At 44.2% G+C, this 11,330-nt stretch overlaps 1 long non-coding RNA gene across 1 annotated transcript in view; it reads right to left on the reverse strand.

Annotated features, from left to right (window-relative positions):
* The window catches only part of LOC124854657, a 29,458-nt gene extending 18,567 nt beyond the window's left edge, over positions 1–10,891 (reverse strand). The window contains exon 1 of the long non-coding RNA XR_007034810.1: positions 10,097–10,891. This is a non-coding gene — a long non-coding RNA (uncharacterized LOC124854657). The remainder of the gene's footprint in view (positions 1–10,096) is intronic.
* Between the last annotated feature and the right edge of the window lie 439 nt (positions 10,892–11,330).

An 11,330-nucleotide genomic window follows, 5' to 3' on the forward strand; every position in this document is an offset into this window, starting at 1 on the left:
GCAAAGGATAGCAGATCCGTGATCTACAATGAGGCAGCAAGAGTGAAAAAGATATATAAGGATGCAGGATACACTGATTCATATTACATGTGACACAGCCCGCATTTGCACACGCAGAGGTATCACTGCTCCTTCAACCTGCTCTCATGAACACTTTGTTTGTTTCCCCTCTGGTAAACTCTGACCAGCCGTTTCCATGGCAACCGTACTCTTTCCCTGCATGTGTGAGAGAGAAAGCGGAGAGGTATGTGGGGTTGTGAGGAGGTTTACAGTAGGACGGTGTGATATTGTTGCGACAGATGTGCCTCTGTGTGTGCATGTAGGAGTGTGTGTATTTGAGTGTAGTAACATGAATCAAGAGATCACATTAATTCTCGGGTTCCAGCAAAAACAACTTCATATGTGTGGACCATGATTCTTTGATGTCGAAAAGCAGAACGCTAAGCATCCAGCATGGGTACATCTAATCTAAACTCAGGTTAAAGGAGACACTAACATGCATATATACGCACTTGCAGCCCTACATAGTCCTCGGAACTCACTCTCAGCAGTCTGGAGTCAAACTGACCTCCTGAGATAAGGAAAGGGCCGGTGGTGTGATGCTGGGTTGTCAGGCAGGCCGGGGCAGGCCAGGGCACGGCTCTCGTCATGGAGCTAATGCCGTTCGGGGGTGGCTGAGGCAGCGAGGGTACTGCCCTTTGTCCCTGGTGGGGGGATTACACCGGTCAACCAGCACAGACAATGTGCCCCCCTCCTGAGAAGGGAGGACCAACCTGCTCTCTACCAATGATAGGGGCAGTCAACTGATCACAAACTTAATTAAGGGCTGGGGCAAGTGAGACAGGAGCAGGAAAGGGTGATGGAGAAGACAGAGAGAGAGAGAGAGAGAGAGAGAGAGAGAGAGAGAGAGAGAGAGAGCGAGAGAGAGAGAGAGAGAGAGAGCGAGAGAGCAGAGAGAAAGAGAGAGAGAGAGAGAGAGAGAGAGAGAGAGAGAGAGAGGCTGGGGAGAGGTAAAGGATGAGGTGATAAAAGGGGGGATAAGGACTAAAAAGAGGGGAGGAGGAGAAAAAAAGTGGCACAAGGAGCAGAGGGATACGCTGAAATAAGAAGAGGCATGGAGTTGTAAAAAGAGCAATGGGAAGCAGAGGAGGGGTGAGGAGAGAGGCTTCACCCGCACAGGATTAGGGGAGAGAAGATGAAAGGATCAGGCCTGACGGAGAACAGGAAAAAGGCCGGGGGAGTAAGAGGAAGAAAGAGAAGGAGAAGAGAGCCGTGGTGTCCATGACCTCGAGTGGGGGAGTCAATCGCAGCCTTTTTTTTTTAACAGGTGCACAACTTGAAAACTCTGTTCCCTATTTATGCCTCGGCACACGCACCTATTCAAATCCAATGACGAACGCAGGCGATAATTCTATTACTGAGGACTTGAATAGAGGATATTTAGGGGACAGTTAGCGGGGGAGCATAGCTCAGGCCCGCTGCAGACAGATATGGCTCTGCAACACTTAACAACAGGGATTTGGCAGCACTGTTGATTGAACATGCCAAATCCCATTTGTCGGAGGGTTGTGCGCGTTTGTATCGACACTCTGTAACCTTGTGGCTGCGTAAAAGGAGACCTCAGAGTGTGTGTGTGTGTGTGTGTGTGTGTGTGTGTGTGTGTGTGTGTGTGTGTGTGTGTGTGTGTGTGTGTGTGTGTGTGTGTGTGTGTGTGTGTGTGTGTGTTTTGCTCCCAGGCTGGCAGGTGGGTGGCACGGTGCAGCTGGATATGTGTGTTGGTCCAAGCCTCTCCGTTTATCCTTCCATCTATACATTGCCATCTGACTGCATTCCCTCTCTTTGCAAAGGGGTGACAAAAGGAGATAGAGAGGCTTTGTCAACACTCCTTTTCTTGCTCCCCCTCTCCCTCCCTTTCTCCGTTCCTTCCATCCCCTATGGTAGAGCTGCCAGACAGGAGCGCTCAGCAGCTCTCCGAACGTTATTGATCCTGAGAGCAAGCCGGCCGGGGAATTGGTGTCTCTCCCGCTCTATCCCTTCTCTCTCTATCTATCTATCTATCTACTCCCTGCATCACACCCTCATCCCCCAAACACAGCCCTACAACTTTTTCCTCCCTCGCTCCTTCCCGCCTCTACTTCATTTATCAAGGTTAAAGAACTCTTATAAAAAAGGGAAGAGGGGGTCATCTGGATGTTATCTGACTTCATGAAAGAAATCCCCTCAGGCCACTCCACTAGAGGAGGATGCTCCTTGCCAGACCCAACTCCGCATCGCGCACACACACACACACACACACACACACACACACATACACTAGTGGCACCAAGCAATAAAAATAGAAAGTAGCACGTCCACGGAGTGGTACACAGCAACAGGACAATCAAAAATAGACATGAGGAGGACAGATGGAGGAAATTAGAAAATTTGTCCCCGTGTTAGCCAACACGCTTGTTTCTTAGAAGCCATGATTTATATAAAGACTTTAAAAGTGCCGATGCTCTCAGTTACTTAAGCTTTATTGATCAGTATAGGCCATTAATAAGAGTAACTTTGGGTTGCCAAGTAAACTGCAGCCCTCTGCAAGAAGGAAAGTGGTTGACAAATCATTTGTCACATTTAAAAGACGCAGCAAGTGATGCTGGAGGAGCAATAACACCAGCCAGTGACTTTTCACAACCTGGTAATACAGTTGTTGTTTTTTGTAGAGCTTCAGTTTGATCTGTGAGTTGCTTGAAAACGTTGTCCGCAGCTTATTACCGCCACCAAGGAGGTTTATGTTTTCACCCCTGTCCATTTGTTGGTGGTTGGTTGGTTGTCTTGTAAGCATTTAGTCGGGCATGAACGAACCCTTGAAATTTTGGTGCAGATCCGGATCATGGGGCAGATCCAGGAAAAACTTTTTTTACTTTCTTTAAATTCTTTAATTTTATCATCAAGCTTATAACTCATCATTTAATTCATTATTTCTTTTAAATGTATTGTATTGCTCTTATCTCAGCGTCGCGCTCACTGCTTCAACACGGAGAAATTCCAAGCTCCACAGGCCTGATTTAGTTACTGTTGCTAAGCTATGATTAGACAGTTGCTGAGTGAGAGAGGGACTTTTTGAACATGTGATTTTCCCCATTGCCTATGAAGTGATAGCTGCATTCAAGCTGTTTTTAGTATTACATGATGATAAATACTGATTAATATTATGATATAAGTCATTAGTTAGGATTAATAAAACCTTAACAAACAATGGCTTATTAGCAAGTGCAACAAAACTACACAAAGACGTACATACGTACGTACAGAAAAGTTACTTTGCACGAAACCACCAGACCTGTAATTTCTACCCTCTATAATCCATCTGCAGAGAGAATATGCTTTCTGCAGTTCCAGCCTTTAAGAGACTGTAGTGGCCATTGTCCCTGTGTGTAAAAGGACTGGAAATGGCTCTATATGTGGAGTACATCCTGTCTGTTACTGCTTTCACTCTCCACTATAAAGGCCTGCCTGTCCTGCAGGCTACAAGACGGCCATGCAGGCAAATACACACAGCAGCACATTACAGAGCCCCATACTCTCCCCTCCCTTTGTGCTCAGTAATTGCCACAATGCATCTTCTCATCCAGCTAATTAAGTGAGTCTTTCCCATTGTCTCCCAATACTATTACCTCTTCACACAGCCAGAGAGAGAAAAGAGACACACAGAGGGAGAACGCATTAAAACAAGAGATGGGAAGAGCCAAGAGGTGGAAGAGATACAAAGGCGGGAGTCCAGACAGAGAGAGGATGAATGACAAAGTCATGTGTCTGTGTCCTAGTAAATGTTTACCAGTTGAAAGAGGAAGCTGTGTGTGTGTGTGTGTGTGTGTGTGTGTGTGTGTGTGTGTGTGTGTGTGTGTGTGTGTGTGTGTGTGTGTGTGTGTGTGTGTGTGTGTGTGTGTGTGTGTGTGTCTGTGTGTGTGTGTTTGCTGTTACTACTGTCAGATGAAAATGTTCATTCTGCATGAAGTCATTTCAGGGATCAGAAAAGAGGCCTTGTTGTTCAGACTTATTTTGAAAAATGATAACACAAGTTTTAAATTTGTTCAGATGATTTTCAGATGTTAGATCATGTTAGATGCCTCTATGAGCCTTGAAACAAATGATAATAAACTAGATAATTGTGTGAAGCATCTTTTCAACAGAGATCCCGCCATTTTGTCAGTAATTAGAGCCGTCATTATGCTGACTTTGCTTGTTTGCACTGAAAAAATCTAAGCCGGCATCATGCTGCCCAATTGTGTGATATTAGATTTTTGTGTTCCATGTGATCCAAGGGCGTTTGCTTTATTTACCCTATTTGTACTTCACTTGAAAGTTTGGACGTCTTTGCAAAGTGATGTTTGTGCCAATTTTGACCGTAGAAGGATGTTTTCTTATTTATCTGCTAAGAGGAGAAAGTTTCTTTGAAACTCATGAAAGATTTGTGACATCACAATAAGTTTAGAAGGTGGTCACGGTACAATATTTTAATCACAGAAGTGTGATGTGACTATTTTACTTTGTAGTGATGGAGTTATTTAATTTCTTTGAATTTCTTATATTTGCATTAGATTTTATTTAAACGAGGGTGAAAGAGTAGAAATTAAATGACAAATTTTGAATGAGATTATTGAACTTTTTAGGGGGGAAATGATATCGGGTTAGATTATTACTGAATATTTGATCAGTCTTTCGAGAACTATTACAGCACAGTTTGTAAATCACAATATAAATCAGAACAACATTCATTTTATAATCCACAGGACATAATCCTGAGCCAGTTTGAACTTCCCTTTCAATTCAGTCAAGCTGCACCATATTGCACACACACATATCATTCCACTGAATAAACCTGATGAAACCAGGAATTTCTCCCCGGTAAATTAGTAAAAATGTCCCAAAACACACCTGGTCTCACCATGTTAAAGTAAGTGATAACAAATATTCCTGGATCTGCCCCCTGATCTGGATCAGCACCAAAATGTGATGGGTTCTTGCCTGACTCATACTGCATCTTGCATCAAAACATAAAACCAACCAAAAACACATGGACAGTCACAGGGGTGAAAACACAACCTCCTTGGCAGGAGGTTATGAGGAGGTTTTATGTGAAAACATAACCTCCCAATAAAAAGAAAAATAAAATTGAATAATGTAACTTCATAGAGTGAGCTGTGGCTCGATCTATTACACAGGTTCACAAACATCAGAATTTTTTACCAGATTCATTCAAGGAGAGCAGATTGCACTCTTATTTTTAGTATAATATCCTGAATCCTGCTTCAAATGTGACTTCACTACGTCTGTGCTTAACTGTCGACTTGACACGACCCAAGTGAAAACAGGTGCTTTTGTTTCCACTCTCCTCTTTATGCTCTCTCTGTTCTGGCTCTGTGTGAGGATAACGGAGGAGTTTGGACTGAATTATTGGACGACATAGACCAACAGACTCATCTAAATTCCACCTCTCTTTAGAGTTGCTAGGAGAGACACCCCCCCACCACCCTTCTTACACAACACACACACACACACAAGCATACTTGTTCCATGCTCAAGTCCACTCGCTGACCTCTCAGACACTCTCCTGCCAAGACAGCCAACCCCAAAATCACCCTTCCTCAAAAAAGAAAAAAAAAGAAAATCACCCTCCCACTCCCACAACCCCTCCTTGAACCTCTACCACCACCACCTCCCCCCCTCCCATCCTCAACGCTTTTTCCTTCCCACACTCAAGTTCCTGTCACGGCCTTGACAGACAGACAGACAGACAAGTGGGGTGACATCATGGTGCGTACAGAGAGAAGGAGAAAGAGCGAGGAAGGGGCCTGCCTGCCTGTCTGCCCCCCAGTACCCACACAATACAGCAGGGCATCTGGCACTGAGGAGGGGGTGGAGGAGAGGGGAAGGGGTCTGTCAGGACAAAGCGTTTACACCCCCCACCCACCCACATGGAATATGATTATAGTTTGTAAATGGTGGCAGAGACGTAAAACATGGGAGAAGAAGAAGAAAGGGGCTGAGGTTGGGGTACAGAGGGTGGGTTGGTGCGCAACACAGTTGTTGGTGTGTACAGTGAAGATATATTAGTCCAAGCAAATACTGTGGATATTTATGAAAGTGTAACTATAACAACCATAAGGTGGGAAAAAAATCACGATCAAGTGGAAGATTTTATTTTCATAATGCTGTTTAAACTTTCCACTAAATTTTAAATGTTCATGCTATATTTTAACCAAGTGAAAAACTGAAGTTCAAACTGTGAAGAGGGCAGGTATAGTGGTGAAATGTAGACGTGTGAGTGCATGTGTGTGTGTGTGTGTGTGTGTGTGTGTGTGTGTGTGTGTGTGTGTGTGTGTGTGTGTGTGTGTGTGTGTGTGTGTGTGTGTGTGTGCACGTCACTTGCACCTTGTTAATTTGCAGGATCCCGGACGGAACAATGGTGCCAATGGGATAGAAATCTGTGTCATAATACTCTTGTCTCTCTCTGTGCAGCGGCCCCCTCCTCTGTCTCTGTCTGGGAGGCTGTCTTCTCCGCTGTGTGTGCACAAGTGTGTGTGTCTGTCTGTGTGCATACATAAAACAAATGAGTTGTGCATATGCATTGTGCGAGTCCACACAGCCTGGTGTATATATTAGAAATGTGACTTGACCCTGGCAAGCCGAGGCAGGGCTTCTGCGTCGCGTCGGGCGTGGGAAAAAGGGTAGACCTCTTTTCACAGCTGCTCCGGCCGTTGCATTGAACCAATGGAGGCCCCCGCGGTCGCCCCACCGACACCCCCAACCTGCCTCTGCCGCTAATGCCCCCTCCCTCCCTCCCTCCTTCCTCCCCCGTTTCCCATTCACTCTGCAGCCTGCTGGCTTTCAGCGGACACCCCCCTCCCCACACAATCCCTCCCTCTCGTGCTCTGTTCGTCACCCCGCCATCACTGCCACCACCAACCTTTAATACAGCCACCTCGCCCATTCAGCCAGCGTGCATTGAGATGCCAAAAGGCCTCTTGTGCTTTAAGGAGGCGAAGAAAAACAACACGGCTAACCGGCTATTGAAATAAAGCAACTAACACCAATGCATTTTAATTAGTTAACACAACTTATTTGCTTATGTTTGTACTGACACAATCAAACTCTTGTTTTTAAAACTCTTCTTATCCTTCACGCTCAATTCTATATTTTCTCACTTTCCCGTCCTCCTCCCTGTTTTCATCTCCGAGCGCCTCTGCAGAAAGACTTAATTTATGTTAACATACGCCACCACTCTACGCTCAGTGTCCACCCCCCCACATTCAACCCCTTTCACAACCTCCCTCCATCCAGTGTATTCATTTGAAGAGATTTATTTCCTACCAAGCTGCATAATGCAGAGGGCTATACTTTAAATCAACTTTTAAGAACAGCCAGGCTGCGCAGTTTACGCATACAAATTCAGAAAGACTGTTAAAGAAAAAAAAAAACAGCGAACAGGGAGCTGTTAAAAAGCAGATTGCCAACTTGAAGAAGCCGCGGGTGGGCGGTGGGTGCCATTAAAGATATAACCCATTACTGATAAACTTTTCAATCAGTCTCTTTAAACTCACGGTGCAGGCTTCATTTGTTTCCGATGCTCTCACTAATCTGACAGTGCAACCGAGCAAAGGCACCGAGAGTGAACTCAAAAAACTCACACTCCCACATGCAATTTTGTAAAAAAAAAAAAAAAAGCAAAAACTTTCAAAGGTCACATAACGTGCAGAATAACTCCACACGAGACTCTCAGGAGCAGTGCTACCGGGCCGTCAAGCTACACCCCTGCTGATACACCAGGCGTGTTGAGGAAATGTTGAGAGGCGGCGAGGGGCGCAGAGACGGGGAGGGGGAGAAAACAGGGAGGTTGAAGCCAAGAACCTGAAAGGACTCCATCTCCCTTGGCCAACATGCCATGACGGTGTGGAGCAGCAGGCTGAATTGGATTCTCCGGGGTGGCGGAGCTGGAGAGGTGATGGCGAGATGAGCCCGAATAGGGGATGGAGAGGGGGTGGAGGGGGGTGGGCTGTGGAGGGAGGAGATACGGTACACTGAGGTATGTGTGTTTGTGTGTTTGAGAAAGAGAGAGAGAGTATGAGAGAATAAAAGAGAGAGAGAGAGGTGGCAGACAGACAGGATCTGAGGTACAGTAAATGAGCGGCTTACTGCTTCCCTCTCCGCGAGTCTTTCCATATACATGAGAGCTGCTCGCCAGTGCAAGCAACGCTGCCAACGTGTGAAATCACACATCCTCTGGCTCCCTATACCAACGATTGTAGCAAGTGCACATACTGTATATAGGGCTGATGTAAGGGCAACACAAGGCGTGAGTACAGACCCATGTGTTGTAGGCCTTAATTGCTGTTATGGATAAAAAAAAGAGGACGTGAGGAGTGTCACTTCTGGATTGATGCGTCTCTGCATCAAATTTAGCCCGTAGCTATGCCTCCACTTCTAAAGCCCAAGTCCGACCAAAGCTTGTTTGCATCGATTTATCTAGTTTGTAGATATGATATTGACTAAGTAGAGCGGCGGCCCTCGACGAGTTGAAGCAAAGCGAAAGAGGTTTAAGAGGTGGTCGAGCGCTATGGAGGAGGATAGCCACAGGCTGTGAAATCCCCTATGATCTTCCCTTGTCTGATTCTCAAACGCAACCTCCTCTCTGGAGGTGTGGGGGGTGCTGGTATCGAACTAGGCCAATGTCACAGAACGCTCATCTAACCCTGGAGGGAAATTCAGAAAGAAAAAAATCACATCTACTGTTTCTCCCAGATGACGGACCTCAATCTCCGTGGATGGGGCTTCATCTCCCTCTCTTCCACTTCCCAACACTGCCTCCATCACTCCGTCTTACTTTGTTCTCCGCAGGAGGTTGAACATGCACGAGCTGAGCGGCGTCCTCGGCCTTGATAGCCCCGCTATGGCGGCTGTTAGGGTAGCGAAAGCTAATCTTTAGTCATGTCACTCAACACTGAGAGGGATGCTGGGAGGAGAGTGAGTGAGTCTTTCTGCTTCTGGTTTTTCAGCACCTCCATCACCGCTATAAAAATCTTTTAGATTTTGCCAGCTAGTCAGCGTGGTAGCTGTGATGGCTCGAGACAATCGTCTTTAAGAATACCAGTTTACAACATGCAGTGATGAGATGGTGAGTATCTCATTCTGAAAAAAGCTAACGATGACACTGCCTTCAGAATAATCACTAAGAAAATTAGAGAGTAGAGCGCATTCACCAGTGGAGGGATGTAACCAAGTACATTTACTTTGTAACTGTACTTTATACATGAAAGTACATTTTTCATCATTGCACTTTACTTTACTTCACTACATATATCAGCAAATATCGATACTTTCTACTCCACGAGTTAGATGTTCACAATGTTTTATATAAATATATATATTTAAAGGTAATCAATAATATGGAAATAAAAGAATTGGTCCACTGATCCAATCAGAACGGGCTGGTAACACTAAACCCCGCCTCCTTCATCACTGGTGAGAGGCCTCCACCAATACTCAGCCAGTATCATGTAGTACACTGTTGCATTGGGTAATTAAGCAACACTTGGATGCTAAAACCAAGTACTTTTACTCAAGTAGAAAAGTTAATGTGGTACTTTTACTTAAGCACATTTTTGTCCTTTTATTTATACTTTTACTTGTTGTGTACTTTTACTAAATGTAATTAAAAGAATGAGGGAATTGGAGGAGTGAGGGAGAGCCACACTGCCAGTCCATCAGTCTTTCTACATGCCCATACAAGCAAGGCCAAAGCCACCACCCCCAACTCCCAACCCTTGTTTCCTTATAAAAAGCATGGGGAAATAAACTGGTTTAAATATAGATGACAATACAGTGGTCACCTGGCATCTTCAGGTTGCATTGAGAGGCGAGTGAATGAGAGGGTGAGGAAAACTTTTTAATGCAAGCTTCAAATTGTGTTACTTTTCAGCCCTCACGAATAACATCTATTCAAGGATAATCACTTTGAAGCAGAGCATATAAAGTCCAGGCGTCAACAAAAATCCTTCGCATAGCAGTGTGAGTGTGTGAAAACCGACTGAAGAGGGTTATTTTAAAGTCTCACCTGTAACTGTGGAGTAATGAAGCTTCTCGCTGACCCAGCCGTTGACTCATGGTTCCTTCAGAGCAGGAAGAGGTGTGTGTCTCTGCTGACCTGTTGCCCTGCAGGTTCACACACATGGGATGTGTGTGTGTGTGTGTGTGTGTGTGTGTGTGTGTGTGTGTGTGTGACTGTGCTTCTGCCTGCACTTCACACATTCCTGCAAAAACAGAAATCAATCCGTTAAGAGAGGGTTCGTTGCAGCAGCAGGTCGTAACCCTCATCACCCCCCCAACGCGCCTGATGCCCCTTTATTCACTCTTACACCGCAGCACTGAGCACATATGAATTTCACCACAATAAAGTTTTTGGGGCCACTCTCGAAATCCTAATGTTCCCTTTAAGGTATGTTTCATTGGTTTAGAGAAAAAATGTTGTCCTTAAGTTAAATATTGATAAAGGGATATAATTCCTACATGTATATATTTACATCCTGGTCTTTTGCATTTTTGACTTGACTAAAATTTGATAAAATTTGGAATCACAAATAATGTGTTCATTTTAGAAACGGAACTTTGTTTGTCACTTTTTCTATTTTCAGGGCTTGTGTGGACACAGGTCCTGTTAAATAAACTACATGACAAATATTAAGATTCACAATTTATATTGAAAGAGTCAATTAACAAGCTAAATGGCTAAATTTAAAATATCTAAAATAATTGTGCATTTCATGTTATTAAAATAAAACCTGCATTATACAGGGTAATACTACATGTTGTAATATTTGAAAATAACATAAGAGTTGCAGTAACCTAAAATATTCATAAAGAAAGTTACAGTACATGCATGACAACCCATCTCCTCCACACACACACACATTCACACACACAGACAAACAAACACACACACAAGGAATTACGCAAAATACTCCAAAGATTACATCCACTGAAATCGGACTTACTTTACGGCTTTAACATCTGCATGTCGGCCTTTCCAATTTTCTTTCTCTCTTTCTCTTACATGGGTCAGAGGCTGTTGCTAGGCTACCAAAACCCGAATTCTTAAGTTCAGAAAATAGGTCTATGTAGGCCATTGCAAATTGAAGGTAAATTATAATAGAACACTGACAACACTGGAGTACAGATTTTTTATGATATGGAATTAAATAGACTCCAAACTGTGGATTATGAATTATGTCAAATATAAAATTGAACAATAAAAATAATAATAATAATAGTAATAAAAGTAATATACATAA

Source organism: Hippoglossus stenolepis, chromosome 14 (assembly GCF_022539355.2).
Source record: "Hippoglossus stenolepis isolate QCI-W04-F060 chromosome 14, HSTE1.2, whole genome shotgun sequence".
Lineage (NCBI taxonomy): Eukaryota > Metazoa > Chordata > Actinopteri > Pleuronectiformes > Pleuronectidae > Hippoglossus > Hippoglossus stenolepis.